Below are 6,640 nucleotides of genomic sequence, written 5' to 3'. Positions count from 1 at the left end.
GACAAGCCACTGTCAATTAACACTATATACACTGCCAACTGTATTTAGTTAACATTACACTGCCACTACTATTCAGCACAAACGTTTGATCATCTCACTCTACTTACTGTCAATTGACACTGTATAACTGTCAGCTCCATTCACTAGCAGCAGCCAGCACTTCTGAATCTAATCTTTCTTGGGCAAGCTCGGCTACTTGTTGTTAGTCATTCACTAAAAGATCCTCAACAGACTGCATGCATCTAGTATTAAATTTCTTGGACGGATCATCTCTTTTAGCAAAGGACTGTAATAATTAACTAACTGAAAATTTGACATTCTGGACTATGCTTGGCTCTGGTTTTGTGAAATCTCATCTCTTTTCTAGTGCCATGACTAGTCATGAATTTTATTTTACTTTCCCCACTTTATAACATTCAGAAATTGTTTACTAGCTCAAGCTTCTCCTTTGCACTTTATCACTTCATTCTGCTGCTACCTCAAGCTTCTCATTTACACTTGTGCCAAGTAGCATTTTTTCCTTGTATAATTATATGGTGGTTGACTGAGCTGCTACTTTTTCCTTGTAGAAGATCGCAGGTCGAGTGGGAGGGATCCAGTTGCGACGACACCGAATCACTAGCAAGGCAGCTGCCTAGAATAATAGGTTGACTCACCTATATATACTACTATCTTGCATCTCTCTCTTGTTTCTTCTTCTATATACTACTATCTTGCATCTCCAATTTTTAAGTAATCTTGCATATGTTAGAAACTACATATATGGTCTCCGGTTTTCTTACCTCTACTCTAAAACACCAACGCATCAACAAAAGAAGATGGTATTTTTGTTACGCTTTCAGTTCTTGTCAGCAGGGAGATATAATGTTTTACAATCTTTCTGGTTATATTGGAGTTAGGTTTTTTGGATATGAGTAGCAGTGACTTGGATATACCTTATGGAGTTGTAACAGTTCCTCTTGGTGCTTAGGTGCATTTTCTTTGTGTAACATGGTTTAAAAATGTGATTTGGTCTTTTGTGGCATTTGGATGCCTAAATCCCATTTTCTTAATCATATTGCTTGGAAACTTTTGGTTATCTCCTCTTAGTGATGAAATAATTTATATGTACTGCACTTTTTTCATAATTAGGTAATAACGTTGGTTACAGTTTTGGTAGTTCAAACGGAATGTATCTCATTTTGTAGACAGATTATTTTCTGGAATATCATATATTCAAATTTGTAATGAATGATGGCTTCTACCTGAATTGGTAGACTCTGTGGTGTTAGTTTGTTCTAAATACAGTAAGATAATTTTAACAACTGTAGAACATGTTGAGATTTGCAACTTTTTTGTGACATCAACCAACAGTCCTGTCACTGGGTTATCCTATTTTATATTTTTAATTACTAACTTAAGTTTGAGTAAACAGTGGCAGTGAAGTCCTCATAATAATCAGGCGGATGTTAACTTTCTGATGTCCCCAGAAGTTAACTAAGATTGTGGTGCTAGTAGAGGCACATTGTGGCCTTTTCATCCATATGAAAGTAGAGGCACATTGTGGTGCTAGTTTGCTGGGTTTTGTCTCCGACCATCGTGTCGTGATGATATTGCAGGTACCCCGAGAGGCCCTTGAGTTTGCCGGAATGTTGATTAACTTCCGTTCCGGCAAATTCGGGTACTCCATATGTCCTATTTTCGGCAAAGGTCATGCTGAAATTTTCCGTGAATTTTAGCATGACTTTGCTAAAAATAGGACATATGGGGTACTTGTGACTAATGCATGGGCCGGGGTATCTTAGTAGTTAATTAAGTAGGATCAAGTGCCCCGGCGTACTTGTGACTAATGCATGGCTTTTAGGGTGCCTCGGTGTCGATAAAAACCGAAATGATGAAAGGTTAGGCTTTTAGGGTGCCTCGGCGCCGAAAAACCCTCAATGATAAAAGCTTAGATTTTAGGATGCCTCGGTGTCGACAAACCCTAAATGATGAGACCATGATCTTGTTCCTTGACAATAACCAACTTTTTGACCAAACTTTGTTTCTGTTTAGAGAGAAACATGGCCCACAACGATGAGGCCGGGGGTTCGGGCGGCAAGGCATTCTGGGAGCTGTCCCAGGAGATGGAGGAACAACCTCACTCGTATGAGGCCGCCGCCTTCCCCACCGATCCTGAGACCACGGATGGTGCCGCCGAGGATGACCACACTGATGCCACCACTGATGGTGCCGCCAAGGATGCCACCACTGATGATGGCGGCGCACGCACAGATGGCAGCCAACCGAAGAGGCAACGGAAGGACCGGCGCCCGATCGTGCTCCGCACCCTCAAGGAGGAAGTTACTGAAGTGGACTCCAACGGGAATCCAATGGCGCCCGAACGAATAGTCAAGGGGTACTCGCTTCAGCTCGGGTGCATTGTCCGGAGCACCGTCTCGATCAACACCGAGAACCTGAGGCATCCTGACCGAGGGAATTTGCGCAACCTCCTCTTCACGAAGCTGCACGAACGATACAAGTTCCCCGCTAAATTTGAAAACACAAGCCTCAAAGGGAATAAAGTGAATAATGCTGCCCTCACAAAGATGAGCAAGGCCCTGTCTACTTGGAAAAGCAATGTGAAGAGAATGATCGAGAAAGGTGAGAGTTATCAGAAGATCAAGGAGAAAAATCCTTCGATCACTGAAGATGACTACAACGACTTCAAGATCAATTGCTCGAGCACCGCAAGCTCCCAATCAAGTGAGTGGGGGAAACAAATGCGGGAGCTGAACATAGGGGAACACACACTCGGTCCCGGCGGTTACAGAGTGGCGGAGTCTATATGGGACAAGGAGGAGGCGGACCGTGCCGAGCAAGGCCTACCGCCCCTCTTCGATAAATACGGTGACAAGCAGACCAGGAACTTTGTCAGGGCCCGGTACAAGAAGGACCCGAAAACAAAGGAGCTTACCACGGATCCGAAGACCAGGCAGCTTGAGCTTGTTCTGGTAAGGAATACACCCCCGCGTAATTAGCTCCATATGGTTGCATTCTAATTAATGAAGCCAAATTTCTAAATGGTTCACATTCCTTCCGCAGGCGACTGAAAGCAGTAGCACGGGGTCGACTAAGAGCAACCCTTGGGACACCACTCTAAATAGGGGGTTGAATGTAATGAAGAACAAGGATAAGCTCAGTAAGCCGACGTCAGCTGGTCGTGTGGCCGGCAAAGGCTTGTCGACAAAATGGGGGTCATACTATACCGCTGGTGTGCGGAAGGAGAAAAAGACCGGCTCGGAAAGCCAGGCGCGAGAGGTTCAAGAACTCAAGGCACAGGTGGCGCGGATTCCAGAGATTGTCCAAGAGCAAGTGGAACAACGACTCGGAGCGACGATCACCGCCCTTGTGCCTACCTTGATCTCGGGGTTGAGTGCGTGGATTGCGGGCGGCCAACAGGGGCCGCCCCCGATTCCTAGCTTCACGGCCAGCAACTCGCATAATGCGATGGCGGGGCCATTGGTGCCTCTGGCGGAGGCGGCATTGGTGTCTCCGACGCCGGCACGGGAGCTTAATGCACCCGGGTGTACGCCGGCCGGCACCTCTTCAGCAAGCGGCCCCTCCGTCAACTGCACGCCCGCCGTTGGCGGTGCGTCGACATTAGCCGAGCTCGACGCCATCATCACGGTAACTAATTAAGCCTCTCTCGGCCGAGGACTTCATCTCCTTGCCTTTGACTGGGCATCCCTGACGCCCTACATGTTTTCGCAGGGCGCCGCCGATGTTCCGTGCACTCTCCTCCACTTCGTGAACAACGAGTTGGTCGATGTCGCCAAGGGCAAAATCGTTCAACCGGGCAACCCCTTGTTCCACGGTACCCAGATGCCACCCAACTTGTTTAGGGTTCAACTGGTTCGGGTGCTGCCAGGCTGCGACGACTTGTTACCTCCGATTCGACCCGTCGGGGCCGACGATGAAGACGTGATGACCCTCAGCGCCTGCCTGAGCTGGCCCCTGCTTTGGCCGAAGAGCCAGATTCGTTTGGGGGCGGGGGACACCACCCCAAAGACAACACCGCCAGTCATGCCGGCGCCAAGTCGGCCCCATGGCAAGACCGCCGTAACGGTGCCGGACATCCCTATGCCACTGGATCCAAACATGCATATGGCACAGGATCAGAACAATGACGACGACGACGATGATACATTTGGCAACGTCGATCAGTACTTTGCCGATCATGGGTACGATGGCGACTTCATGGGGCCTCCTTCTCAAGAACCAAACCCAACAAAAGACGTGTGCGATCTAGCTGGTACCGCGGAGAAGCCAAGTTGCAACAGGCGCCGTCTGGCGTTCAGCTCTCAGGAGACGCCTCCAGCTGCCGACTTCACCGAGCCTCAGATAGGCGAGGTGCGAAATATTATCAGCCCCAACACACTCAAGAAGGCGGTCTGTGAGCAGAACTCGGTCCCATTACAGGAGAAGAAGAAGACACGCAAAATAAAGACTAAGAAGGGTGCGAGCCAGCCGGCACCGAGTACGATCCGTGCTCAGGACGGGCCACCTTCACCGCAGGATATCTCGAGGAGGGTGCATGTGGCGGGTAGGGCGATGCTACCGACAAATATGCTCAATGCTGCAACCGGTGCTATGCGGAGTCTGCATGACAGTGTTCTTGCTTTGGAGAAGCGGCGTCTCAGAGAGAAGGATGTGGCATACCCGGTTTTCGCGGCCAAGGTGCCAGAGGGCAAGGGCTTTGTGGATAACTCCATCGGGCGTACGGTCGTCTTGCGTTTTGATGACATCCACGCTATGTTGAACCTTCATCCGCTGCACTACACCTTCGTTCGGCTATTTTCGCTGAGTATGGAGATGCGGATCATTCGCGACAAGACCCCGGACATCGTGATAGTCGACCCCTTCTACATGCGTGCCAAGATCTTGGGCAGCGCTGGGGACCGGCAAGTCGCGAGTTCTTACCTCGAAGGCGTCATTCTGGCAAACCAAGATAAGGATAACTTCCTCGTGCCTTACTTTCCCGAGTAAGTCCTCCCCTCAACCGGCCCGTAACATATGAATTCTTACATTTCGATCGTTTTTCTTTTAACATTCCGTGTTTTCTGCAGTGACACACGTTGCACGCTCATCCTCCTAAGCCCCAAATATTCCATGGCCACGTATTTCGACCCGGACCGTCAGTCGAACATAGACTACACAAATGTCAAGAAGGTTCTTGATGATGTTCTCCCCGGCTACGCCAAATCTGGAGGCACCTTCACCAGGCCTATTCGTAAGTATGGCAAGCACGTGTTCTCCCACAATACGATGTTCTGCTGCGTCAAGCAGCCGCCTGGCGGTCAGAAGGGTGCCTACTATGCCATCCATCACATGCGGGCGATCGTACGGGACCATCATCAACTTCTGCTACCGAGTAAACTCAAAGATTGGGCAAAGAGCATGTCGGCAATCCAGGACGCGGACCTCCGACAAGAATTCTTTCGCATCCAGTCGGAGTTTGCAGAAATCATCCATCAAGATGTCCTTCGTACCTCGGGGCAGTTCTACCTCAACAATCAACCGTCCAACAGTGACATCGACACAATGCTACAAATGCAGGCTGACAACGACCGTTATTTCATGACTCCCACGATAGACGGCGGCTTCATCCACGCTCCGGTCCCTTGAGTCGAGTCAAAAGCAGTGATGCTGTGTCTAGTTCTGAAACATCGATTGGCTCATGTTGTAATTAAACTTTAATGAACTTGTAGTATGTCTCTTTGGTTTCGAGAGTCGTTCAACTTAGATGTAATCGATGCTATTAATGTCTTGCTTTTCTCTTCCGATCGTTCTGTTGCATACTTATATATTGCTTATGTATTGTCTGTGAATTGGTACTAACGTTTCGTTTGGCTAGTGCATAGCGATGCCGACGTATGTCGTGTACAAGGGTAAGGTTCCCGGAGTCTACGATGACTGGGAGGAGTGTCGGAGACAGGTTCACCGATTCAGCGGTAACAGTTACAAAGGATACACCACTAGGGCCGAGGCCGAATCTAGATACACCCGCTATCTAGCGGGAGAGGGGAGGGAGCGTTGGAGGAACCGGATGAAGACGAGTTTCATCGTGATGATGCTCATCGTGATGACCGCAACTCTCTTCTATGTGATGGTAGTTTAGATGATCGATATCGACTTGTAATGTGAAGACAAACTCGCTGCTCGCGGTCTCGAGACTTGTAATATAATGTTCTATCTTTGTTCGGTCTTTTCAATTCGGAGACTAATATGATGAATTGTATTCGGAGACTAATATGATGAATTGTATTCAAAGACTAATCTTCTATTGTATTCGATGAATCTGTTGTTGATGTGTGCTGTCTATATTTTGTCAAATTATATATTTTGTAACCTGTGCAAAAAACAGAAAATAAAAAACAAAAAAAACCTAATATTCATACTAATGGCGCATCACATGACAGTGCGCCATTAGTATGACAGTGCATACTAATGGCGCATCACTGGGTAGTGCGCCATTAGTATGCCGCGGTTACTAATGGCGCATCCAGTGGTGGTGCGCCATTAGTATGCCAAAGCACCTGGGTATACATGGCCCCTGGGAGGCATACTAATGGCGCACCCGCGGTGCGCCATTAGTATACCAGATACTAATAGCGCACCA

This window comes from Triticum dicoccoides, chromosome 4B, assembly GCF_002162155.2.
Source record: "Triticum dicoccoides isolate Atlit2015 ecotype Zavitan chromosome 4B, WEW_v2.0, whole genome shotgun sequence".
NCBI classification, from domain to species: Eukaryota; Viridiplantae; Streptophyta; class Magnoliopsida; order Poales; family Poaceae; genus Triticum; species Triticum dicoccoides.
Note: the sequence above shows the minus strand (reverse complement) of the source record.